The sequence below is a fragment of the Prionailurus bengalensis genome, chromosome B2 (genome assembly GCF_016509475.1).
Source record: "Prionailurus bengalensis isolate Pbe53 chromosome B2, Fcat_Pben_1.1_paternal_pri, whole genome shotgun sequence".
NCBI lineage: Eukaryota > Metazoa > Chordata > Mammalia > Carnivora > Felidae > Prionailurus > Prionailurus bengalensis.
Window position 1 is genome coordinate 54,341,464 of NC_057349.1, and position 27,381 is coordinate 54,368,844.

Below are 27,381 nucleotides of genomic sequence, written 5' to 3' on the forward strand. Positions count from 1 at the left end.
CAAACTGTTCAGGTCTTCACAATGTCATGAAGCATTGGATGTTAACAGTATCTTAAACCCATGTACACCATCTTCCTCACACAGAGGTTCCCACCTTCAGGTGGTGGTGATATTCCAGCAGTCATAGGGTGGGTTAGTTGGCTGATTAAAGAAGAGAAATGTGATGGCTGTTGTCTTAACTCATTGGCCTTGTGATTGGATCAGCATTCATTATGTGATTTGTACGTCTCTTGTAATATGGTTCCTGCTTCTTCCTGTCTAGTCACAGTGGCCTCCTTTTAGTTCCTGAAATGCCACGTGCTTCCGCCTGACACTGGGTCCACTTTATATTTGCTCTTCTCTCGGCCAGGAATGCTGTAGGACAGCTGACAATACTGACTCCATCTTTAGCCTTCTGTCTTGTTCAGGTCGCTCGCTGACCCCCCTGGGGCTGTGTGTTCCAGGTCCCCTGGAGATTAACAGACAGATGTCCACCAAGGCTGGGATGGGGGGAGCTTGCTTTGGCCCTCTGTAGACTGGTAAAGATAACATAGTCTCTCCCCTTCCCGAAGCATAGGTGGTGCCACAAAATCTAATTAAATGTTAGATGTCAGTCAGGTGCATGCAGACCTTTTGATCTTACTGAAGTGCCCTCCCACGTATCTTCTTGTTCTATAAAATCTGTAGGCTAAGGTCCGACTTCTGCGGAGAATGGCCGTGCAGCATCCGATCGTTACCTGATCGATCCCCGCTGTCAGTAAGTTACTCTCAATAAAACTGTAAACTGGATGGAGCTGCCTGCTTCACTTTTTGGTTTCAAAGTGCCTTCTCATTTTGGAGGATACTTTACCGTCCCTCCTCCACCTTCTAACAAATGCTCTTTGCTGTTCTGCCTTCCTCAGGGGAATGTTCTTAGCCTTCTCAACCTCTTTTCAGTTAGCCAACTGCTACTCACTTCCAGGTCTTCCCCTCAAGCATCGCTTAAAAAGAACTATTCTTCTGACCCAGCTGACAAGGTCACTTCTGCTTATACACAGTTACAGTACCATATACCTTTCTTTTCTAGCATTTGCCATTATTATAATGTCATTTATTTGTGTGGTTGATTAGTTCGTTCCTTCTCCTATGTATTGTAAGCTCCACGAGAATGCAGATCATGCCCATTTTTGCTCTCTTTATATTTATTGCTTTCTTTCCCCCAAGTTTTCATTTAAATTCCAGTTCGTTGAGATACTGCAATATTAGTTTCAGGTTTAGAATTTCGTGATTCATCACTTATGTATATCACCCAGTGCTCATCACAAGTGTCCTCCTTAATGCCCATCACCCATCACCCTTAGCCCATCCCCCCAACCACCTCCCCTCCAGTAATCTTCAGTGTGTTCTCTGTAGTTTAAAGAGTCTGTTTTCTGGTTTGCCTCTGTTTTTTTCTCCCTATATTCATCTGTTTTGCTTTTTAAATTCACATATGAGTGAAATCATGGTATTTGTCTTGCTCTGAGGCAGCCTAGAGAGTGGACTCTGGTACAAGATTGGCTGTGTTCACATCTCAGCTCTGCCACTAACTATAACTTTGCTTGGGGAAGTTAATCTCTTGTGGCTCAGTTTCCTCAAATGTAAAGAGGAGAAATAATAGATACATGTCACAGGGTTGTTGTGACGATTAGGTGAATTGAACTCTTAGAACAGTATCTGGAATATTTATTGTAATGTTTATTAGTATTTTCTATCATTATTTTCTGACCCTCTGTGTATTCTCTGGAAGTATATATCATATATATATATTTATTTTTATTTTTTATTTTTTTGCTTAAATTATCCTTTGGACTATATTGCTTACAACTTAGCGCCCTGACTGATACTTACAACACACACTTGTTGAATGATAACTGTGGGTAGGGTATAGCCATAGTCACAGGTTTCTTTTTCAGAAGGGGTTTATAGAACCATTTCTACATGCATGTTGGGGCCAAAGCTTGTATTATTTTTATTAAAATACTTAACTTTCTCTCTAATTTGTTTTGGATTGACTTAGTTCATTCAATATCTCATACTTTGACTTCAGGCTTATTGCAATATTTGTTTGAGCAAAATCTGAAACAGAAATTCTCTCTGAGGGTGAAATGCATCACATGTTAGGATATCTGGCTGGTGTCAGGTAGTGATTTCATTATCTTTACCACTTCAGTTATCTTGGCATACATTTATTGCTGATAATCTGTGAAAAGCCTATTTAACTCACTTCTCATCCTGACTGAAGGGCCATCCAGAGCCCGAGTTTCCCTCTGGAACCCTTTTTATGTTGCTGAGGAGTACAATGTCTCCTGGCAGATTAGCTTTCAGCCTGTGAAAGCAGATACTTTCAAATGGGAAAATGTCATGCAAGGTGAACTATTGGTATTTTCACAGCAGGCAAATTCTCACCACCCTCAGTATAAAAACACTACTGAATCACATTTATGGTTTTGTCATCATTACAATGAGAACAGATAGTGGCATTTAAACCTAGGAAAATTCAACCCCTGATATTGACTGTTAATGTGAAAAACTTGAAAAAGCAGGTAGAACACTGTGACCTTAGTGATGTGAATTCTCTAATCAGAGCATACAGAGCAGTCAAATATTTGACTTATTGATTTGTTAGAGAACCAAGCTGTTTTGTATGCAAGGTATGAAAATCGTATGAGTTTTGTCCTTGGTTCAGAATAAGCAATGAGAGCCAGGGTTCTATGCAGTAGATTTGAATTTATGTTGAGTAGTATACACTTTTAATATTTTACCATATATTACCAGAAGAGATATTCAGTTTTCTCATGTATTTATATTTGTGTGTTTAAAACACAGTAATTAGTATTTACATATTAATTTCTGGTTTGAAAATGGTATTAAGGGGCACTTGGGTGGCTCAGTCAGTTAAGTGTCCAACTGTTGATTTCGGCTCAGGTCATGATCTCATAGTTATGAGAGCGAGCTCTGTGTTGGGCTGTGCACGAAGCATGGAGCCTGCTTAAGATATGCTCGTGCGTGCTTGCCTGCTCTCTCTGTCCCCTCCCCTGTTTGTGCTTTCTCTCTAAAATTAAAATGGTATTAATTTATTAATATATACTGTTTTTTAAGAACCTAGTGTAAAAAAAACAAACAAAGAACCTAGTGTAGTATCTTCAGTTTTAAAAAGACCCAGCCATACAGGGTTATAAACTTCCTCTGCCCACATTTGAACATACTCCTTTTCTACATTCTCAGCCTTCTAAAATTTGCTTTTCTGTAAAACTACCCATCTAGAGGTTTATCTTTCAATTTCTAGTCCATTGAAAGCGAAAAATATAGTAATTTGAGTTACCCTGACTTCTTAAAGAAGCCTTTCCATTTTAATTTAAGTTCACCTTAAGAAACACAGGTTATCTTTTGGACAAACAGTATTCAAAAAATTCTGCTCCCTAAAACAGTAATGCAGGTAGATTTTTATTTGAACGATGCGGCGTTTTTTTTTTTTTTTTTAATTTTTATTTTTATTTATTTTTATTTTTTTATGAAATTTACTGACAAATTGGTTTCCATACAACACCCGTGCTCATCCCAAAAGGTGCCCTCCTCAATACCCATCACCCACCCTCTCCTCCCTCCCACCCCCCATCAACCCTCAGTTTGTTCTCAGTTTTTAACAGTCTCTTATGCTTTGGCTCTCTCGCACTCTAACCTCTTTTTTTTTTTTTTCCTTCCCCTCCCCCATGGGTTCCTGTTAAGTTTCTCAGGATCCACATAAGAGTGAAACCATATGATATCTGTCTTTCTCTGTATGGCTTATTTCACTTAGCATCACACTCTCCAGTTCCATCCACGTTGCTACAAAAGGCCATATTTCATTTTTTCTCATTGCCATGTAATATTCCATTGTGTATATAAACCACAATTTCTTTATCCATTCATCAGTTGATGGACATTTAAGCTCTTTCCATAATTTGGCTATTGTTGAGAGTGCTGCTATGAACATTGGGGTACAAGTGGCCCTATGACGATGCGGCATTTTTATCAGAAATGTTTTTCATTTTCTCTTAATCTTTTCAATCACATCTTACAAATATTTGAAAACACTTTTATTTCTCTGGATAACTCTCTTGTCCATGCCGCCATCTTCTCTTCGTGATGCCATGTTCTGCTACTGCCTTTTTATTTAAATTCCATCACAAATCATTTGGCTTGGGTTTTTAGTGTGCTAGTTTCTTTAAGATGAGGGGGCAAAGTTCTCTTTGGGTAATATCTAGCAAAGGTTAAGACTGGAAGGAGCATTGCTGTTTGGTAAAAGAACATGTAGAGAATAAATAGGAACTGTCATATCTCACAATGACTTTTAGAAACCTTAAATTCCAGAATTCTGCTTTAATTTTTAACTGCTGTTGAGAATTTATTCCAGAAAAGGTATTTATTAAGTGATTACACATAACTTTGCTGTTAGCAGATATTAATTCTAGTTTGCTAGGATTAATATACGTTGTCTTCTAAAATCTTACCGGATTTCAGTTACAGCTAAGTTTAGTTATAGCCTATTATCTTGTGCTTTCATTTTAAAGGTACAAATAGTACATGGATTCTAGATTGTGATGAATACCGTGCTTTCTTCTTAGAGTTTGGCACTGTGGTTGTTCCACCCCACTAACTATTCTTTCCTCTTAAGAACCTCGGAGATTGAGTGAGGGGAAGCCAGGATGAGTCCCTGTAGCAGCTTCTAGGGTATAGTTACGAAGATGAATAAAACCACCTGTTTAAATTCTGTGAGATCGGAATCTGATTCTCTCTGTTCAATTTTTGAAAAAGCATTTGTGGAAAATCACAATGATAGCAATTGAATTGGCCCCATATGACACAGATTTATAGAGATATTAGAGTTTTTTTTTATTTTTTTTAAATCCAGAGTCTACTTTTTCTTGTCCTTTGGCATTTTAGATCTTGCCTTTCTCTAGGGGGCATCTCATTAGGGAAAAGTACTTGGATAGTGAAATGAGATGTGAGCTTGTGGAAAGAAGACCAGGAAAGGGCACTAAACAAATAGTAGAAATAGAGAAATGGCCAAGGCAGAAGTGAGAGCAGGAGAGGCAAGGGGAGGGAACTAACAGAACAAGAAGATAGACTGTAAGAATGGTGTCTTTCAAATACTTTGTTGTTTTTTTAAGTAGGCTTCACCCCCAGCGCAGAGCCCAACATGGAGCTTGAACTCACAACTCGGAGATCAAGACCTGAGCTGAGATCAAGAGTTGGACACATAACTGACTGAGCCACCCAGGCTCCCCTTTAAAATTCTTCTTGATTTGTGTTTTTATGTTGGGGCAGTTTTACTTAGTATATCATTCTGTTGATAGAATAGAGGAATTTAGTCAGTGCCAAATCTAGGAATGTTCAAGTCTCAGAATGACTTAATTAAATATATAATAGGCAAATGAGAAAATTTACTATTCTGTTAGATTGAATGTTAAAAAGGGCTAGTTACAGAAAAATTATTTTGCTTAAAAGCATATTTTTTAAAGTTTGCTTTAGAGAGCAGAAAGCAGTTGTATTGTAAAAGTGTGTGTAATTATCTGCATTCCTTTCCAGCCTCTTTGGGATCAAATTGGTTTTCTCCCCAAGAAAGGCAATTATATGCAGGAGGCCACTTTTTGTTGAATTACTGTGTGTTGCACGCAGTGCATCCCGCAAACCTGAAATCACAGATGTGCTGCTATGATTTATAATACCCATTAATTACAGCTTTGTATTAAAGGCTTTTAGTTTTCTGCTTCAGTAAACCTAAATTCTCCTTTTGAAGAAGAATTGCTTACATTAGGTGTTATGCTAAATAGTGAGTCCTGTCTTTTAGAATCTCATCAAAAGTACTTGGTGCAGTGAGATCTTCTCAGTTGACATTAAGTGCAGCCCAGTCAAGCTGTTTAACTTTGTAGGGTGATGAGCTAACTAGAAGAGCTACTGGTCTTACAATGAGGAGGCCTCCCACAACACGGTTCAAAGGGGAAGACTGCAAAGCATTAATCAGAAAGTATTCATCCACCAGCTATTGATCATCTTTGTAGTACTGTGCCAGGCTCTGTACCTAGTACACGCTCTTCCTGGACAGCTCAGTGCTTCTCAGCCCCAGCTGTTCTTTAGATCCACCTGGGGGCTTGAATCCCCTCCTCCCTCCACTAAATACCAGGTGTGGATGTTTTTTAAAGGGCTCCTTATTGAATATAATGTGTAGCCAAGAATGAAAACACAAGTCTATTCAGTCCTATTTGGTGGCTTTTCACCTGAAAAGTTATATTTCCTCTTTGTTTTCTTGGCTTTGTATTTCCATATTCCTTCTAGAAGTTGAAAATAATGATCAAGCAAAACAAATGAACAAAACCAGATTGCATTGTTTTCTCTTGGGCTTCTGCCATGGTCTAATTCTATTCAGGGACAAACATTTCCCTGGCACCTCCCTTAAATTTTGTAACTTCACTTTCGCCCCCACCCCCCATGTGACGAGTGTCTAATCTGAGGTTTCTTTGCTAAACTTGGCCATTTTATAGTCTGATCAGGGACCTGCTTTTTAGTGATGTTTTGTCATTTTTTTCTCTGTGAGTATTTAAAACTACATTTTAACTTAGAAACATTTTAAAATAAGGATTTATAGTGTTTTACATTACATCTTTCTTACATGTTGTTACTCATTAAACTTCACATACCTGAAGTATGTATGTATGTATGTATGTATTTATTATTTCTGGTTATATATATATTTTTTATTTACTTATTTATATACATACCTGAAGAATTTTTTTAATGACAGGAGGGAAAGTAAGTACAGATTTATCTTGTGAGGCACCAGGTTGTCCATTTGAAAATGGGGTTAGTGTTCATTGTCTACAAATGCTACTATGCTCTCTTTTGTTTGAATATATTTGGAAGTAGTAATTTAGTTGTGGCAGGTGGTCCTAAATGATGTAAGAAGTTCTGAAGGAAAAATATTAATAAATCTAATAATGGTAGTGGCACCTACAGTTTTTGTGAAAGCTTAGTTGATGTTAAACAGCACTAAGTGCTCCCCATGCATGGCCAGTTGAAGCCTCACCTCATCTTATGAGATGTACATACTGTTGTTGTTCCTATTTTATAGCGAAGAAAATGGAAGCCAGTGGGTGGAAGAGCCCAGATTTGCCTGAATCAGCGCCTGACTCGTAACCCATGGTGTTCTGCCTTTTTTCCTACCTATGTGTATCTCAGTGCTGACACATTCTAGCAGAGAGCTCTTGCTTGCATCCCCTTTCCTTCCAGAGGAACTCATTGACTTAATTTGCATCAGCCTTTTGCTTTCTTCCCTACTTGAATATAGGCAACCATCTGCTTTTGGCATCCTTCTTGCACATGTAGTAGACTAGGCCTTAATGAACGTAGGCATGCTTTGGGGCTTGGCAGAGTGAAGGGGGCACCGGAAAGCCCTGCGGAGAGTGTTGAATACATTTCCCTTACAGAAGTAAATATAATTTGATTGGTAACTGTATTCTTTTTTTTCTTGTTAACAGCTTTATTGAGGTATAATTTACATAACATACAATTCAGTCATTTAAAGTGTACAATTCAGTGGTTTGGGTTGTGTAACCAGCACTGCAATCAATTTCAGAACATTTTTATCACCCACAAAAGAAACCCTATAATGTTTGGCTTCCTGTCTCAATCTACCCATCTCCTTACTCTATAGATTTGCCTATTTTATATAAATGGAATCATATGATATGTGGTCTTTGTGATTGGCTTCTTTCACTTAGCATGATATTTCCATCCATGTGGTAGCATGTATCAACTTAATTTCTCTTTATTATCTAATAATATGTCTTTATGTGGACGTAGTTGCTTGGTGTCTGTGTTCTGGCTTTTACATCTTACACCCCTGGCTCCCAGCATTGTTTTGATGATTACAGCTTAATAACACACAAGAAAACAGACCCAGCTGCACAGCTTAAGTGGGGCTAAAATGGAACCATCCATTTTTTTGTGTGCATTTATTACCTTTTTATTGAGTACCTAGTATATGTACAGCACTCTGCTAGATTTTATAGTATATAAAAGATCTGATGGGGTGCCTGAGTGGCTCAGTTAAGCATATGGTTTTGGCTCTGGTCATGATCTCACGGTTCATGAGTTCGAGCCCTGCATTGGGGCTCTCTGCTGTCAGCACAGAGCCTGCTTCAGATCCTCTGTCTCACTCTCTCTGCCCCTCCCCTGCACACGTGTATGCGCTCTCTCTGTCTCTCTCTGTCTCTCTGTCTCTCTCTCTCAAGAATAAATAAGTAAACTAACAACAACAACAACAACAAAAAAAGATATGATGTAATATGTGACCTATGCTGTACATGTGTTAGAAGCAAAGCCAGGTTCAGAGTAAGGAAAGAATTCTCTTTGAGATTTGTGGGTGCCAATTCTTGTGCCCAGCTTGTTGTTGTTTTATTATTGTTTGCTTGTTTGTTGTTAAATCATTACCTTTCACTGAAGTGCTTTTAGGTCTCCTAGACACAAGCTAATATTCAGTGAGTTCATCCCTAACCCACCCTCCCATGAATTTAAATGTTAAAATGTGAGTCTGAATCATTCTGGAATTTTTCCAGTTTAAAACTAATAAATATTAAAATTTTATTAGAAACTTGAAGGTCGTGAGTCCTAATGAATCTAAAAACTTGGAATATTAGTCCAACTTACGGAAATGTTCAGAAATGGTAAAGTATATTCAGCCACCAAAATTGCACAATGATAATATCATACTTAATTCAGTTGGAACTCAAGTTAAAGGCAGGTTTGATGGATGGAAAACCTTACAGCTTCTGTGCACCCTGATAAGCATTGCATCAGTACTAGTTTAAAACCACTTGAGTAAACTATGGATCCACAAGAGAAATTCTCTTTAGGATATTTTGAAGTGTCATCCGTGTGCTTCAGTTAGATTTTCTAGACAGCATGTCGCCCTTCCCTGTTGCTTAATGTTACTTAATATTATACCACATGAAAATATTCAGTGTCACTGTCATTGTAATATGGCACAATTAGGAATGTTTCATTGTGTACTTATTTTGCTCTTTGCTAAAAACTCTGTAGACTGTCTTGATTCATTGATTTAAATATCCTATAGTGTAAGTAATATGATTATGTGATTTAAAAGTTTGTAATAAACTGAGAAAAGATTCCACTTCCTGATTTGTGAATTATTTAGATTTTAAGAATTTTGTAAAATTTAATTGCTGGTTTTTGAAGATGATATATTAGATATTACTTACAAATAGTGTTGAATAGTTATAGTTTGGAGTGTATATATTTAAAAGTAGAATAATGACATCTTGAAAATCAATACCATTTAGTATCAAAAATGTTTCTTTAAGACTTGATATCCAGGGGCACCTCGGTGGCTCAGTTGGTTAAGCATCTGACTTGGGCTCAGGTCGTGATCTTGTGGCTCGTGAGTTTGAGCCCTACATTGGGCCTTGTGCTAACACCTCAGAGCCTGGACCCTGCTTTGGATTCTGTGTCTCCCTCTCTCTGTGCCCCTCCCCTGCTTGCACTGTGTCTCTATCTCACTCTCTCAAAAATAAACATTTAAAAAATTAAAAAACAAAACAAAAAAAGGACTTGATATCCAGAGAAAATTGTTCCACTCTTCAAAGGAAACCAAAATGCCTTTTATTTGTATAAAAATTTTCTGATGAGTGTTTATTTTTATACTGTGTTCACAAGTGATTTTTTCATATTCATATGGCTCCAAGCTGTATATTGCTACTACTGCTACTAATAACAAAATAACAATAGGTATTTTAATTAAGTAGTAAATAGTAAAGACTAGATTTTTAAGGGTAGAATAATAGGAAATTATAGTAGTAAGAGAGAAGGGTAATAGGGGATTGGAGACTTGAGTGAGGAAAGACATACTTGGAAGAAGTCAGCATAAAGCAAGTAGTATCTATGGGTGATTATAGAAGGTATTAAAGTAGTATAAACCCTACTTGTGTTGTAAGCTGTTTGTGTCTGAGGTAGCATATTATTCCTTGTTCACAGACATACTAGATATTCAGTGTGTCTGAGAATTCAGAATCATGCACTGTACTAAAACATAGATAATAAATACTAACAGTACTAATGTCTAGAGTGTATTGTTTACTATAGGCCAGGTAATTGTGTATGTTTAACACTCGTAATCTTGTCAGGTGTAGTGATTTCTTACAGATAAGGAAACTGAGACTCAGAGATAAAATTACTGGCTAAAGGTCACTTAATTTTGACTAATCCTGTTATCTGTGTTCTTTACCACTGTTCCACTACCTTGTTTTGTTATTTTCTGTTGGATTCTTTTTCTTAAGTGATAAATACTGTGTAATCTTTGTAACAGGTTGAACAAATAAGAGGTATATCATTTCTTTTTTTTTTTTTTTCAACGTTTATTTATTTTTGGGACAGAGAGAGACAGAGCATGAACGGGGAGGGGCAGAGAGAGAGGGAGACACAGAATCAGAAACAGGCTCCAGGCTCTGAGCCATCAGCCCAGAGCCTGACGCGGGGCTGGAACTCCCGGACCGCGAGATCGTGACCTGGCTGAAGTCGGACGCTTAACCGACTGCGCCACCCAGGCGCCCCGAGGTATATCATTTCTTGATGTATACAAAACACATATAAGATATATAGAGATTAACACACTCTAATATTGTTTAAGCTTTGCCTTTGTAAGAATGTATCTTCGATGGAAATTTGCAAGTGAGCTTTCTTTGGTGAGAGTACTAGAATTTGTATCTACTTGGTGTTATACAGACCTGGGTTTGAAGTTGAGCAATGCCAGTCTCCTAACTGATCCCTTGGGCAGGTTTTTTTTTAACATCTCTAAGGCTGGGTTTCCTCTTCTGTGAAGTGATTATCATTATTTCTGTGGCTCTGTTAACTGATTGTCCTGGAGAGTGGGGATAATTGCTTAAACTATATTCTAGGTTAAAAACTTTTTATAGTCATTGCATATAAATTTTAGAAGCTGGCCAAAAATATAAAGAAATCCTCTGAATTAAGAATAGATCATTGGGGGCACCTGGGTGGCTCATTTGGTGAAGCATCTGACTCTTGATTTAGGTTCAGGTCATGATCTTACGATTTGTGAGATCAAGCCCCCTGTGTGTCGGGCTCCATACTGGCAACGTGGCGCCTGTTTGGAATTTTCTTTCTCCCTCTCTCTCTGCCCCTCCCTTGCTGTTTCTCTGTCAAAATAAATAAAACAAACTTAAAAAAATGGATCATTGGAACAGATTTGAGTGTTAGTTGATAATTCTGAGCATTAAGTGATGGTCTTTTTTATACAGTAAAATATTTGAAATTGCTTGATTGCCTATGGTTATTTGGTTGATGTGTTTGTGGGTTTCTCAAAAACAAAAGCATCAAAACTTAAAATAATTCTTGCAAAAAGAACAGGAGTAGGAAAAGTTATGTGAGTGCTTTTATTCATACCCTTTTTATGATATTCATCTTGTTTCTCGGGTCTTAAGCAGAGAGAGAAATAATGATTTTTCTTGTCTGAGTAAAGGATAATTTGAAGCTATTCCTTGGAGAATTCTAAAAGATACACATTTGAGCAAAGTCTAAAATGTTGTTTCTCCTGTCTTACAGGGGGCAAAAACGTTACCTCTCTTGTTTCTCCCTCGCAGCTGGATGGATATATTGTCCCATATATATATGGCCTTTGAAGAGTACTCAGGTGCACCACTCTCGACCTTATGGTGCTTAGATGGCTAAGAAAATAGCAGATAAAAAGACCTGGCAGCATATATAAGGATGTGTGTATTGGGAGGGGGGGGGGGGTGTTTAGATTTGTAAAACACTTTGCCTGTTGAAAATTCAGCCAATATATATTGCCTACCATATGCAAGGTCACTAGCTAGTTGCTAGGCAAGATAAAAAGATGAGCGATAATAGCCACGAATATGGAGAGCCACTAGTCTGAAGGGAAGCCAAAACAAGTAATGATAATATTAGGCAGGATATGGCAGTTTGCATTATAGAATAAATAGTTGTGGCATTCAGAGGAAGGAGAGATAGTATCTAGTTGAAGGAAACAGAAGTGTTCGGAAAGAAGGTGCAATTTGAAATGGATATTAAGGGATAAGAAGGATTTCCCCAGATGGGATGGAGTTGAAAGAGTTAGTTAGGCAGATGATCCAGAGAGAGTCTTGTAGGGTAAAAGTTAGAATTATAAATGCATGACTTATGTTTAGGATATAGTAGATGTTCACTTGGAAGTGAGGTAAGGTGAAGAGTAGGGGACAGTGAGAGGACCTTGAAATCTGAGTGCATTTGTATTTAAGTAGGCAGTGGAAACCCATCTATGACTTTTAAATTTTTTTATTTTTTAGGTTGTTTATTTTGAAATAACTGTAGATACATAGGATGTTGCAAAAAAATGTATATCCTTTACCCATTTTCCTCCAGTGGAAACATCTTGCATAATAAGTTGTAGGGCTACATGAAAACTAAGAAATTGGTTTTGGTATAGCCCACAGAATTATTCAGATTTCACCAGTTTTATGTGTGTATTATGTGTGTGTTTATGTAATTTTATCACATGTATAGATTTAGTGTAACTATCACCACAGGGCTTTCCTTAATAGCTACACCCATTCTCTCCTCTACCTCCACCCTATTGCTGGAAAACACTATAATCTGTTCTTCATTTCTATATTTTTATTATTTCAATAATATTATATAAATGGAATCACACAGTATGTAATTTTTAAAAATAAAAACCTTTTATTTTCAAATAATAATAGATATATAGAAGTTACAAATACAGTGCAGTTTCCTCCGTTTGCTTAGTTTGCCCAGTGTTCATATCCTACAGACTATATTAATTATCAAAACCAGGAAATTGGTAGTGGTGTAATGTACGTGTATAGTTCCGTGCTGTCTTATCACATGGTAGGTTTACGTAACCATCATGGAAGTCAAGACACAGAACTAATCAATCATCATGAACCTTTCCCTCATTCTACCCTTTACAGTCACACCCATATCCCTCCCGCCTCTACTCCATCCCTAATCCCTGATAGTCACTAATCTGCTTTCCCTATAATTATATCATTTCAAGACTATTATGTAAATGGACTCATACAGTATGTGACCTTTAAGATTGACTTTTTTTTTCCTCAGCATTATGCCCTTGAGATCCATCCAAGTTGTGTCATGTGTCAGTAGTTTGTTCTTTTTATCACCGCATGGTATTTGTTTAACCATTCATCTGTTGAAGGGCATTTGGATTGTTTCCACTTTTGAGCTATTATGAATAAAGCTGCCGTCAATATTTGTGTGCAGGTTTTTGTATGAACATAGATTCTGATTTTCTTTCTGGTAAACACCCAAGGGTGCAATTACTGAATCATATGGTAATTATTCGTTAGTATTTGGTGTTATTGCTATATTTTATTGTTTCTGTTCTTACAGATATGTAGTGATAACTGTGGTTTTAATTTGCTTTTCCTTAATGGCTAGTGATGTTGAGGTGATTTTTTTTTTTCCATTAAAGAATTTGAATTAAAAACTGATATATTTAGCTGATACATTTTTCTGGTGTGGATAGGTGAGGAGTGAAATAAGAGAAAGATTAATTTAGAAGCTGTTGAACTAATTTAGGTGGGAAATTCAGAAAGCTTCTTGGGTGGCCAAGGTCAGTGGAGAAGGAATGGTGGGAATGTCTGGACAGGTATGGATGAGGGACAGAAAAAGTAAAATGAAAATTTGGGCATTGATGTTTAGAGTGCTTTTGACAATAAATAAATAATTCAGAATTTTATTTTTAGTTTTAGAAAAATGAAGAATTTGGTTTCAGTTTGAGTGCAGATAGATTATTTGGGTGGAGATCTCCAGAAAGTTATACATTGGAGTGTGTAGCTTAGAAAGGTTAGGGCCAGAAGTATTGGAAAAAAATCAAATATGGAGAGATGATAGTTCACATTTTGCTTGCAAAGGGGCAATAGTAAGGAAAAGAAATTTATAAATCAGAGATTTAGAAGAAAACCTGAGGGAATCCATTTAATAGATAATGGTGGCCAATATCTATTGACACGAGTGCCATATCTGAAGGCATTGTAGTGTGAATGTGAGCATTAACTATGGAGATTTTTCTTTTTAAGTTTATTTTTGAGAGAAAGAGAGCATAAGTGAGGGAGGAGCAGAGAGAGAGAGAGAGGGAGGCCCAGAATCCGAAGCAGGCTCCAGGCTCTGAGCTGTCAAAACAGAGCCTGACACGGGGCTTGAACTCACGGACCGTGAGATCATGACCTGGGCCACCCAGACGCCCCTGGAGATTTCTTTTTTTTTTTTTTTTTTTTTTAAGCACAGGAGAAAGAAGCATGTTTATATGAAGAGGAAAGAGGAACCAATAGGACCATGAAAGATTTAAGATGTTTGTGAGGGCAAATCATCTCAAAGCTGCAGGGCAGATGTACTTGGTCAAAGCAAAATGTGATGATAATGTTAGGGAGAGCATCAAGAGACAGGAGCAAACATCATCTTTGTCAAGGAAATTAAATATATCTTGCATGGTACCCGAGAAGGAAGAAAGAGGTGGATGTGCCAAACAGAGATTTTTTTTTTTTTTTGAGGAGGTAGACTGAGGAACAGCATCACATTGCCTCCTTGACCCTTTTAGGAACATAGATGGTTTTTTAAATAAGCATTTTAGATGATTCCAGATTATTTATTTTTAAAACTATGGCTTTGATTAAAGCCTTAGGATATGAGCACAATACAGTCTTTCATTAAAATGTTTAAACAGCAGCAGCAAAAAGAAATGCCAGCAGCATAAACAATATATCTTATTCTATCAGTGGGCTTGTGTTAAAAAGGATGCACTGCTGTCTTACTGATATATCTGACCAGAAAGAAATTGTCGGGGTTTTTTAATTATTATTTTAACATTTATTTATTTTTGAGAGACAGAGACAGAGTGTGAGTGGGGCAGAATCAGAGAGAGAGAGGGAGACACAGAATCCTAAGCAGGCTCTAGGCTCTGAGTTGTCAGCACAGGGCCCAAGTGGGGGCTCAAACCCATGAACTGCAAGATCATGACCTGAGCCAAAGTTGGATGCTTAACTGAGCCCCCCAGGTACCCCTAAGAAATTGTCTTTTCAAATATTTTATGGCTGGGGCATCTGACTTCGGCTTAGATCATGATCTCCTGGTTCGTGGGTTTGAGCCCCGCCCTGCCCCTTGGGCTCCATGCTTGACAGCTCAGAGCCTAGAGCCTGCTTCGGATTCTGCGTGTGCCTCTCCCCCATTCACACTCTGTCTCTGTCTCTGTTTCTCTCTCTCAAAAATAAATAAATGTTAAAAAAAATTAAAACAGTTTATGGCTAACTGAAAATACACTAATCACCTATGATTTATAGCTTAAAACATCCAAAGCAAAATTTATAACTCTCTGTCAGAAGCTAGGATTAAAAAAAAATTTTTTTTAATTTTTATTTATTTTTGAGAGAGAGACAGAGTGCAAGCGGGGGAAGAACAGAGAGAGAGGGAGAGAGGTAGACAGACACAGAATCCAAAGTAGGCTCCAAGCTGTCAGCATAGAGCCCGATGCAGAGTTTGAACTCTGGGACCGCAAGATCATGACCTGAGCTGAAGTCAGACACTTAAATGACAGCCACCTAGGCACCCCATAAACTAAGGGTTTTTTTTAGTGATACAGGATAGATGAGAGGATTACTGGGCAAGGCATTGTTACTATTGACTCAGTGTCAATGATGGCGTTCTGTAGGTCTAGGAAGCAAAAGCAGGAGAAGACTCATTCAGTAGGAGAGTGGGAATATTGAAGGCAAAGCCATTGTTTTGTCGCATCTAGGGTTTTTGATTGGGAGAGGTGGTGTTGGCATTACACCATCATTAATCACTGAGACTTGGTATTTCACCTAACAGAATTACCTTTGTTGTAAGGTGAAATATTTATTTTCTTTGAAATGTAGTTACATAACTTGGAGTGAAATGTGAGCCAGTATTGGTCTGAACTAAAGAAAGGCACCAGAAGATAAATTGTGATGCAGAAGTAGTAAACAAGTAAATGAAGTGGCCTGAGTTTGGTGCTAAAGTGAAAGGTATTTTAGTAGTTTTTTTTTTTTTTTTTTTAATGTTTATTTATTTTTGAGAGGGTGAGAGGGAGGGACAAAGAGTGAGAGAGAGGGAGAGAGAGAATCCCAGCAGGCTCCACACTGTCAGCACAGAGCCCAATGTGGGGCTCAACCCCACGAACTGTGAGATCATGACCTGAGCCAAAATCAAGAGTCAGATGCTTAACTGACTGAGCTACCCAGGTGCCCCAAAATATTAAGTAGTTATGATGTCATTAAAATAGTACTGGGCTTTGTATCATTTTATTTCATTTCATTTCATTTCATTTTATTTTATTTTATTTTATTTTATTTATTTTATTTTATTTTATTTTATTTACAGTACCTTATGCTATCTCAAATATTTGATTCTATGATCGTTGTTAAAATAGTTAAAATCTACTTCATTTTGCTTGTTCACAAATATTATTTTGACTGCTTGAGCTTTATAGATTTAAAAGCTTTACAACATGGAAAATTAAAATCATGTTCTTCACTTGGATGATTGCACCAAATCTTTTTGTAGCAGATTCTAAAACCTGATGCATGATAGTATTTACACAGATGTTGAGAAAGTGAATAATAGAGGTAGGGATTGTTACCGGGTTATGCTGTCACTAGCTGTTGAACTTGCCGTCTGCTCACCGCCACCCCCCCCACCCCCCACAAGAAAGTATAGACATTAGTGTCAACTGGAAACTATTTGGAATGAGAAAAAACTCACTCACCTGGTTTCTTGTCACACTCAGAATAAAAAAAAAATCCCAACTCATAACCTGTCTGTTCAGATCAATTTTGTAAAACTGCTATTGCCTTTCTTTCCTAGCTGTACCATTTTTTTTTTTTTTCTTGTTTCAGGGACTTTGTATTTGTTCTCCTTCACCATGGACCACTCTTTTTCCAGTTTTTTTGTTTGTTTGTTTGTTTGTTTGTTTGTTTGTTTTGTGGTCCCTTGAACACTTGAACTTTAGCCCTTAGCATTTATTTTTCCCTTTTCCTAGAATGTCCCCCCCCCCCCGATATTTATGTGGTTTGTGTTCTCACTTTATTCAGGTCTCTCCTCAAATGTCATCTTGTAAGACTTTCTAATAGAAAATTTTCCTTAGAAGAGTCTTACCCCCCAAGTCTTCCTCAGTACTCCGTCTCCCCTTAGATGTCATCTTCAGTCTAGCACTGGTACCTGACGTGGAATTTTGTGTTTGTTTATTGTTCCCATCACTACCGGGCAGGGATTTCCCCTTGCTCATTTTTCCATCTTTAGCATCTTGAGCAGTGACTGTCAGGGAGGAGGGACTAAAGTATTGATGAATGAATGAATACTTGCCTAATTAAGTTGAAAAGACCAGTTACTATGAAGCTGGTATTTTGGAGATAGTATTTGACTATTAGGTTAGCTATATGGGGTGATTAGTAGAGGGATAAATATCCACGGTGGAAGTTCAGATTCTGTGACCATGTGACATAAGCTGGGAGATCATAGTTTCACAGACTTCTGGACACAGGGGTTAGTTTAGTGCATCTTACCCTAAACTGAGCTGGTGGGCAGAGTACTTGGCTCTATTCTCTGAGGCCCTGCCATTCCTCTGTTTACTGAAGCTCTTTCTTAGACTCTGTGAGCTACTTTACTTCAACCTGGGCTCCTGTTGCTATTTTCCTCCTTGGGTGGTTAAAATTTTGTATCTGTTCTTTGCCCCTAAGAGTGCTGCCTAATAAGGGTGGGCAGAGACATGTCATGTGAGTTAGTTCAGATGTTTGTAACTGTTACCATTAGATCTGAGTGGGTATTGGTCTGTGGAAAGGGCTGATGAGTGTAGTCCTGTGGTTTTTTTTGTTTGTTTTGTCTCTACAAGACAGTAGAAGATACAAAAAGAATTAACATCTGTAGTTTGAAAATTCTTAGATTATAGGAAATGTGAGTGTTGGTGGTAGTGCACACCTTATGGCTAGAGAATTTTTCATTCATTCATTTATTCAGTGGGTATTTAATGAGTAAAGTGTTTGTAGGACATTTTCTTTTTTTTTTCAATATATGAAATTTATTGTCAAATTGGTTTCCATACAATGCCCAGTGCTCATCCCAAAAGGTGCCCTCCTCAATACCCAACACGCACCCTCCCCTCCCTCCCACACCCCATCAACCCTCAGTTTGTTCTCAGTTTTTAAGAGTCTCTTATGCTTTGGCTCTCTCCCACTCTAACCTCTTTTTTTTTTTTTTCCTTCCCCTCCCCCATGGGTTCCTGTTAAGTTTCTCAGGATCCACATAAGAGTGAAACCATATGGTATCTGTCTTTCTCTGTATGGCTTATTTCACTTAGCATCACACTCTCCAGTTCCATCCACGTTGCTACACAGGGCCATATTTCATTCTTTCTCATTGCCACGTAGTACTCCATTGTGTATATAAACCACAATTTCTTTATCCATTCATCAGTTGATGGACATTGAGGCTCTTTCCACAATTTGGCTATTGTTGAGAGTGCTGCTATAAACATTGGGGTACAAGTGCCCCTATGCATCAGTACTCCTATGCATCAGTACTCCTGTATCCCTTGGATAAATTCCTAGCAGTGCTATTGCTGGATCATAGAGTAGGTCTATTTTTAATTTTTTGAGGAACCTCCACAGTTTTCCAGAGTGGGTGCACCAGTTTGCATTCCCATCAACAGTGCAAGAGGGTTCCCGTTTCTCCACATCCTCTCCAGCATCTATAGTCTCCTGATTTGTTCATTTTGGCCACTCTGACTGGCGTGAGGTGATACCTGAGTGTGGTTTTGATTTGTATTTCCCTGATAAGGAACGACGCTGAACATCTTTTCATGTGCCTGTTGGCCATCCGGATGTCTTCTTTAGAGAAGTGTCTATTCATGTTTTCTGCCCATTTCTTCACTGGGTTATTTGTTTTTTGGGTGTGGAGTTTGGTGAGCTCTTTATAGATTTTGGATACTAGCCCTTTGTGTAGGACATTTTCCTTACATGCAGAGTTTAACTCATTTGACAGAGTCGTTTACTGAGTGAAAACTATGCTGCCTATTTTGGGGGCAGAGATGAATAAACCCTGGCCTCTGCCCTAAAGGAGCTTGCAGTCCAGGAGAGGGAGGGCAGTAAGCAAACAGATGTGTGCATAGCAGTGTAGAGGTGCATGCTGTGGGGACACCAAAGAGGAAGTCATTAGCTTTAAGGTTAAGGTATGAGACAGATAGCAGAAGTTTCCCAGAAGGTTCTTAAGGAGTGGAGAAGATGAATAGGTATTTGCCAGAGAGGGACATGGGTGTGTATAAGGAGAACTGGAATTCGAAACAGCAGAGGTATGTAGCTACTGGACCAGTGGGAAAAACTGCATTCTAGAATAACTGGAGCACATAGCCCAAGTGGAGGGAGGGTTAGATGAGAGATGGGGCTGAAGAGGAGGCAGAAAGAGGTCGAACAGTCTAAGTGGATGGGACTATATTTCGAGGGCAATGAGGAGTCACTTAAAAGATTTATTTCAGGGAATAATAGCAGAGCAGATTTGTGCTTTAGCAGGAACAAAGTAGAGTGAATACAGGCTGGAAGACAAGACAGGAAGACCACAGAAAGCAGATATGTGAATTCTTATGTTCTTAGACACAGAATCATCCTTAGCAAAAGAAGATAATCCAGAGAATTTACCTAGCAGAGGCTTTAGATTCAGCTTCAAGGGGGCACTGGAGGGGTGCCTAGGTGGCTCAGTTGGTTAAGCGTCCAACTGTTGACTTTGGCTTAAGTCATGATCTCACGGTTTGTGGGATCGAGCCCCATGTTGGGCTCTGGCTGAAGCTTGCTGAGTCTGCTTGGCATTCTCTCTCTCTCCCCCGCCTCTATCTCTCTGCCCTTCCCCGCTTGCACATGCATGCGCTTTCTCTCTCTCTGTCTCTTTCAAAAGTAAATAAACATTAAAAAATACAAGAGGGCACTGGGCACATGGACAGATTCCTGATATGTTTAGTATACATGACAGGCTCAACTTTCCTAACAGTTGCACTATCTTCATAACTCAACCAGTCATATTTCACATTAAATGAGAAATGTAGGAGTCAGAAATGAGGTCTTGGAAAACTGCTAGATGACCAGCATTGACCAATATTTATTGTGAAGCAGCTTGGTCTTGTGACATGGATAGCTGGGGAAAGTGGAGCAAAATTGAGTAGACATTCAACAAATATTTATTTGGTTAATTATTTATATAAAAGTTACTGGAGCCACAGTCTCCCCCCCCCACTATGTATATTCCATAGAATATACATTTGATTTCTTCTAGTGTGAAGCATAAGGATTTTATTCATATTATAAAAATAAAGCAGTTCAGAAAAACTTGTATGCTGCTTGGCAAATACATTTAATGTTTATTTTTGGTGCCTTTTATTTAGCCCTTGAATCTTTACAGTCACTGTTGCATCAGAAAAACAATTTAAAAGATGACAAGTCAAGTTCTGACAATTCCCCTAGAAAGTTACAGCAAAGAAATGTCTTCTAATAAGCTTGTTTAATATTAAATTTTAATTGAAACAAGCACTCAACTTGGTTTTGAATCAGTGTTTTCAAGTCTACCCTCTTCTATGAAATATTCATGTAGTGAAGATGGACAAGAAGGTGCAAGCTAGCATAAAAGAGACCTATATCTAATGTGTGTGTCGGGTGTCTGTATGTGTATTTGTATATATGAATGTATATATGTTGCTTTATAAAGAATTGTCCACTTTTGGGATAATATTGTGGTAAAAATGTAGCAATCTATATCATGTTGGGGGCTGAATTTATTTGATCTTTAAAAATATAAAGTCATTTTATTCTTATGGTACTAATAATGTATTTAGAGATAATGAGAAACATGTTTACTGACTTGTGGAGGTAACATTTTACTAAAAACTATTTGGTAATAGGTTTTTGTCTTGTTTTGTTTTTTTAAAGAAGCAGGTTTGGATCCATTGGTAATTGAAATAATTTGAGAACTCAGTAAATGTACTCTTAGGGTAATTGCCTCAAGGGTTAACGTATTAATTGAGTGACGCTCAGTCAATTTATGTAAAATCATGGAAGTAGTAGTAATGGTGATGGTGGTAATTTTAGTAGTGGTGAGTTAGCGGCAGCCAGGAGCTCTTAGCGGACAGCCGCATGTATTGCACAGTACATATTTGCTGAATTAATAATTGAAGGCATATTAGGTCTGTAAGTTTCTTTCATTTACTCTGTGTAGTTCTTACAGTAACCATAAGAACCAGTCCCATCAGTTCACAGATGAAGAAATTGAGACACTGAGGAACTGAATACTTCAAGGCCATATAACTTATATGGGCTGGGTATTTGAATCTGGGCCTGACTTTAAGCTCCAGTTGACATCATTCATTACTGTGTTCTTTATACCAGATTTCTTACCCTGGCTACAGTCAGAGCATACACAGTATTGATTTTATATTTTAGGTGGTTGGAAAGGAGAATCCCAATAAAATGAATGGCCAGTAATGATGTGATGTTTCTTGGTGGTGTTGGTTGGAATCCCAGTAGATCAGATTTTCCAGGATCATTGTTTCAGCAGCATTTCCTGTGCCCCTCATCATCTGCAATATAACGTGGGCCAGGAGCAGTAGTCCTGGGAAAACTCCAGAGTTGATACAGTGAGGTTTCGAAGCTGTGCCTTTTTAACATTAGGAACTATGATTAGTTTCAAAGTAGAATGTAATTTAAGTCACTAGGAATTTCATTGAAAAATCTGAGATTCTGAGAATGTTTTTATACTTGTTAAGCAAGTGACACCTGTTACCATCTCCAGGGGAGGAGTCCCACTTTGTGGAGTCTAGCAAAGGGCAAGACCATGCCTGTCACCAGGGACAGCAGTCCCAGGACGTCAACCCACTGTGTGTTTGCAGGTATTGGGGTCACCAAAAAAGCCATGACTCACGCAAACATTGGATAGAGGAACGCTTTATTCACATAGAGAAGAGGCAGAACAAGATCAGCTTCTGTAGTGAACCTTGGCTCTCTCTGGCCAGGATGTCTTGCTCCACAGCCTGTCTGATGTAGGGAGATGGTCTTTACTCACCTCTCTGTGCTGCACGTGAAGGACACCATTCTCTTGCTGCCGGGAACAGAGATAGCAGTGGAGTTGGCCACGTGCCACATGATACACAGGTTTAAGCAGAACAAACCTGTGTCTGCACATCAGACCCAGAACAGGGAAAGATATTCCCAAACTGAGAAATGTGACCAGCACAGGCTGTGGGAGCTCTTTATCTCTCTGTAAGGAAGTGTTCCGAGCCCAAGACATTTCTTCTGTAGCAACCTGCAAGTGACTGCTTTCCTAACGATACTTAGATTGTATCACAACCACTGTTTAAGAATTATTCTTAGTTGTTGGTGTTAGTCCAACATTTGGATTTGAGGTGTGTTGAGGTGTGTATTTTTACTTTAATTTTTAATTTTTATTTTTTTTAATTTAATTTTTTATTTTTTAAAATTTACATCCAAATTAGTTACCATATAGTGCAACAATGATTTCAGGAGTAGATTCCTTACTGCCCCTTACCCACTAAGCCTATCCCCCCTCCCACAACCCCTCCAGTAGCCCTCAGTTTGTTCTCCATATTTATGAGTCTCTTCTATTTTGTCCCCCTCCCTGTTTTTATATTATTTTTGTTTCCCTTCCCTTATATTCATCTGTTTGTCTCTTAACATCCTCATATGAGTGAAGTCATATGATTTTTGTCCTTCTCTGACTAATTTCATTTAGCCTAAAACCCTCCAGTTCCATCTATGTAGTTGCAAATGGCAAGATTTCATTCCTTTTGATTGCCGAGTATACTCCAGTGTGTGTGTGTGTGTGTGTGTGTGTGTGTGTGTGTGTGTGTGTACACCACATCTTCTTTATCCATTCATCCATCGATGGACATTTGGGCTCTTTCCATACTTTGGCTATTGTTGATATTGCTGCTGTAAACATGGGGGTGCATGTGTCCCTTCGAAACAGCACACCTGTGTTCCTTGGAAAAATGCCTGGTAGTACAATTGTTCGGTCGTAGGGTAGTTGTATTTTTAGTTTTTTGAGGAACCTCCATACTGTTTTCCAGAGTGGCTGCACCAGCTTGCATTCCCATTTATTTTTGCTTTTATGTATGGTGCTTTAAAAGTGTTACATTATTCAGAAAACAAAAAAAACCCATTGGACTGTTTATATTCATTTACCAATTCATTAATAATCAGTTACTTAAAGTAATCCTATTTTCTAATATTTTATCAGTTTACTGAATCGTAGCTTACTCCTTTGCTGAGTTATTTGGGATTCTGTCATGATGGAGTGAATGTGGGCATTTGTCTCCTTTCCCCAAAACTAACCATGGAGAGATGACAGAAGTAAGAGGAAACCATGGATCTGAGGAAATAACTAAAATCATCAAGAAAACCTAAATCTGTTACCTTGGGATACAGGCTAGCTTGAGGAATTGAGAGAAAATACATTGTTTTAAGGTTTTTTCCTTTTAAAAAGTTTTGTTTTTGACTTGACTTCCTCCACATGCCTTAAGATGTTAATTGCTTACCCCTCTGCTACAGAAATCCTTATCAGTAGGATCCTGTCAGGGGAGGGCATAAGCCTTGCTGGGGTGAGAAGCTAATGAAAACAGGTATCAACTAACCAGCAAACCCAGAGACAGCACTCGTCCTCCTAGGACTTGCAGATTGTCCCTCCCGAGATTGCCTTCTCCCAGTGTTGCTGTTTTTAAGAGTTTAAAGGCTAATCCCTTCCAAAGGAATTGCCTTGTTGTAGGTAGCAGAAAGAAGTGGTCAAGAGTGATTATTCGGTGCCTATGGCTCATCTTCTTCATCTTTTTCAAATTTACCAAGAGGAATAATAGTAGGAATTGGTTTTTTGGCCATTTTTCACACATGTTTCTAGATCTTCTAACTCTTATCCTTTGGTGAATATGATCTTGTAGGCCAAAATGATTAGATATATGAAGAGTATAGCCACTGCTGGAAACACAAATATAATAATGAAAAATGATAGCAATAAATAGAAATAAATATACTCAGCAATAAAAGAGGACAGTACTAGTATTAAGTATAAAAAGAATAAAGTAGAAATATTAGATACGACAAATATAGTAGTTGAAGTAAAGAACTTAATGAATTAGATAAAGAGCATGAATACAAGTGAAAAATGCTCTGATGAACTTGAAGATCCTGTTGAGGAATTCCTCTGAAGGCAGAGGAAAGCAGAAATTGAAAATATTGAGAAACCTAAGAAATATGGAGGACAGAAATAGTAATGCCAACATTAAGATCATAGTATTCTCCGAAGGGAGAAAAAGATATTGGCGGAGAGAAAAACATTCAAAGAAATGATGATGGTAAAGAACTCAGAATTAAGAAAGAACAGAGACTTTCAAGGGTTAATAGGATACCAAAGATGAAAGATAAGAAAAACCTAAAGATAAAAAAAAAATCCAGCACATCTTGATAGACTAGTGAAATTTAGGATTATCATAGCCAAAGAAATCTAAACTTTTGGAGCAAAAGAATTGACTATCCACACATTAACATGAATCAGACTAAATTACCTGTTTAGCCCTGAGGTTCTCTGTTATTCTGCATATTTGAGGTTAGGGAAATTATTTGTGTAATATATAATTCAAAACTTGAAAAGTAAATTCATTAATTCATATTGCATTTGATAAACTATTTCCCAATGTAATAAGGGACATATTTTCTTTAGAACCTTACTTCTTGAAAACAGATTTAGGGTGGCTGATCAAAATATATAATTTTGTGATTTTGTATAAATATTTGAGAAAAGTTATTTTCATTAAAGAATTCTATCTCTCCTTTTTTTTGGGGGGGGGGTATAGTTCTATTTGACCTCATAGTGGGGCAAGAAATGTGTTTTTGTAGCCATAGATGTAAAAGGGATGATTTTCTGTTTCTAGTAATTGAATATGACACAAGTAATTTTCAGTTGCTCTTCTTTGTGCTCTTAGATTTTAATTATTTACATTGTCTGTTATCACTGCTTGTATACCCAAAAGAAGTCATACTCATTTTTGGCTCAGAAATCCTCTGTCCAGTAGAAATATAATGTAAACCACATATGTAATTTAAAAATTTCTGGTATCCACATTAAAAAAGTTTTAAAAGGATGAAAGTAATTATACTGTATTACATACATACAAAATATTATGTCAATATGTAATCAATATACAAACATTTTTTTTTAAGCTTACTTATTTATTTGTGGGGGAAGGGCAGAGAGGGTGGGGAGAGAGAATCCCAAGCAGGCTCCATGCTCAGTGTGGAGCCCAGCGTGGGGTTCGATCTCATGACCCTGGGATCATGACCTGAGCTGAAATCAAGAGTCAATCACTTAACCAACTGACACACCCAGGCTCCCCTTAATGAGATACTGTACCTTCTCTTTTCCATAGTAGGTCTTTGAAATTTGGTGTGTATTTTACAGCATATCTCAATTTAACCATATTTTAAGAACTCAATACCACATAGAGCTAGTAGCTACCATACTGTCAGTGCATCCCTGAAACAAATGATGGTTCAGTGTTCTAATTGTTGGGTGGCGTAAGAGCTTTTTGTAAGACTTCAGTTGCTGTAAGGGATCTTAGAACTGTATGCTCTTGGAGCAAGTGATATTTATATCCATTAATTGTAGCTAGTCATGAAAAGGAACACCAAGACTGCAAGACACTATTTGGTTGCTATAGTTTTCAGGATAGAAATTATGTTAAAACACAGAAATGTGTAGAATGTTCTGAGTCTGACTGACTGGTTTTATAGTTTTACTTGTTAAGTCCAGATAATTCTGATTGTCCAACAGGCAGTTCAGATTTAACATGGGCAAAACTGAACCTTGACCTTTCCTTCCAGATTCCTGCTCATATTAGTGAATGGTATTTCTGTTCTTTCCTGGCACAGGGGCCAAAAATTCTTTCTTTGACTTCCAGCTAGAACATTGATGAAAAGTCACAGTCTGCTGTTGCAAATGTCCACTTGGCTTAAATCCTTAGTTCTCCATACTTTTACTATGAAGTGTCTATAATAAAAAAAAAAGTCTGCTGAGCACTTTTATGTAATGTTAATGTCACTTAAAAAAAACTCAGCGGAGATTTAGGACAAATATATGTATTTTTCAGTAGTTGACTTTAAAATTCTGTCAGCTGTCTGATAGTTCACATGCCAACACTGTTGAAGCCTCTTGGTAGGACTGATTTAGTTCATGCTGGCATTCATTTACATTTGATTAAAATGAACAAGCTGAGAGGGCAATATAAGTCAGGCACAGACAGGAGAACAGGAAAAACCAAGCTTTGCATTTGGTATACTGTGCTTTATACAGGGGATCTTGCGGCCATTTGTTTAAAGCACTTTATTAGAGAAAGTAAACTTGAAGAAGTGTAAGATGCAGATCTCTATTCCTCTCAATTTTAGAACTGTTGATGATTCTTTAGTTGCAACAAAATGGATTTTTATGTCAAGATTGGCTGCTTTAAAATCATACTGATTTGGGCCTTTTTGTGTGTAGTAAGATCTTTTGGAACTAGCGTTGCCTAGGGGTTTTTGTTCCCTTTCTCTTTTCCTAAGATATGTAATAAAACATGAAGATGTCAGATATAAAGGATGGCTATTGCTCAGACTTGTCCTTTGCTTGTCTGGTTATCCATCAAACACTATCAGCCTGATTGTGCCAGAAAGTATGAAATAATGTCATTTGAAAGCAATCAGTCAAATGATGTCAAGGTCTTTTAAAAGTCTCAACTAGCTGTTCTGATATCACAGGATGTTTTACAAATATGATATACTGAAATGATTACTCTTAGGAAATGTATCTTTAAACATGCTTTCTTTAGCCCTTTCTTGATTTCATACCTTGTGCTTTGATTCAGATGGGATAGGTGCACTTAATAGTATGTCATAGTGGTCTAGAATCCAAACCCTGTATCCTATAACTTGCAAGAAATATTAGCTAGGGTCCATTCCATCACTAAAATGTCAGCTTATAGTTTGGGGCAGTCAGAACAATAGGCAATTTTTATAGCCACATTATTAAAAAACAAAAAAGAAAACCTTCTCTAGCTAAGCCAGCAGGTAAGGATTCTTTCAGTTTTGAGACCAGCATTTCTTCTTTACCATAGAATCTAGTAATTATCTTGAACCTTAAAAATAATAGAAAAGGTCATAACCTGAAAGGAAATAAGGAATAAGAAAAATACCTGTTTTTCTTAGGAAAATAGAATTTTGCATGCAGTTTAAATTTACTACGTGATTT

At 37.7% G+C, this 27,381-nt stretch overlaps 1 protein-coding gene across 2 annotated transcripts in view; it reads left to right on the top strand.

The window, feature by feature from the left end:
• PRIM2 (DNA primase subunit 2) overlaps positions 1-27,381 on the top strand; it is a 355,938-nt gene that overhangs the window by 139,675 nt on the left and 188,882 nt on the right. The gene's annotated exons all lie outside the window — the stretch shown is intronic.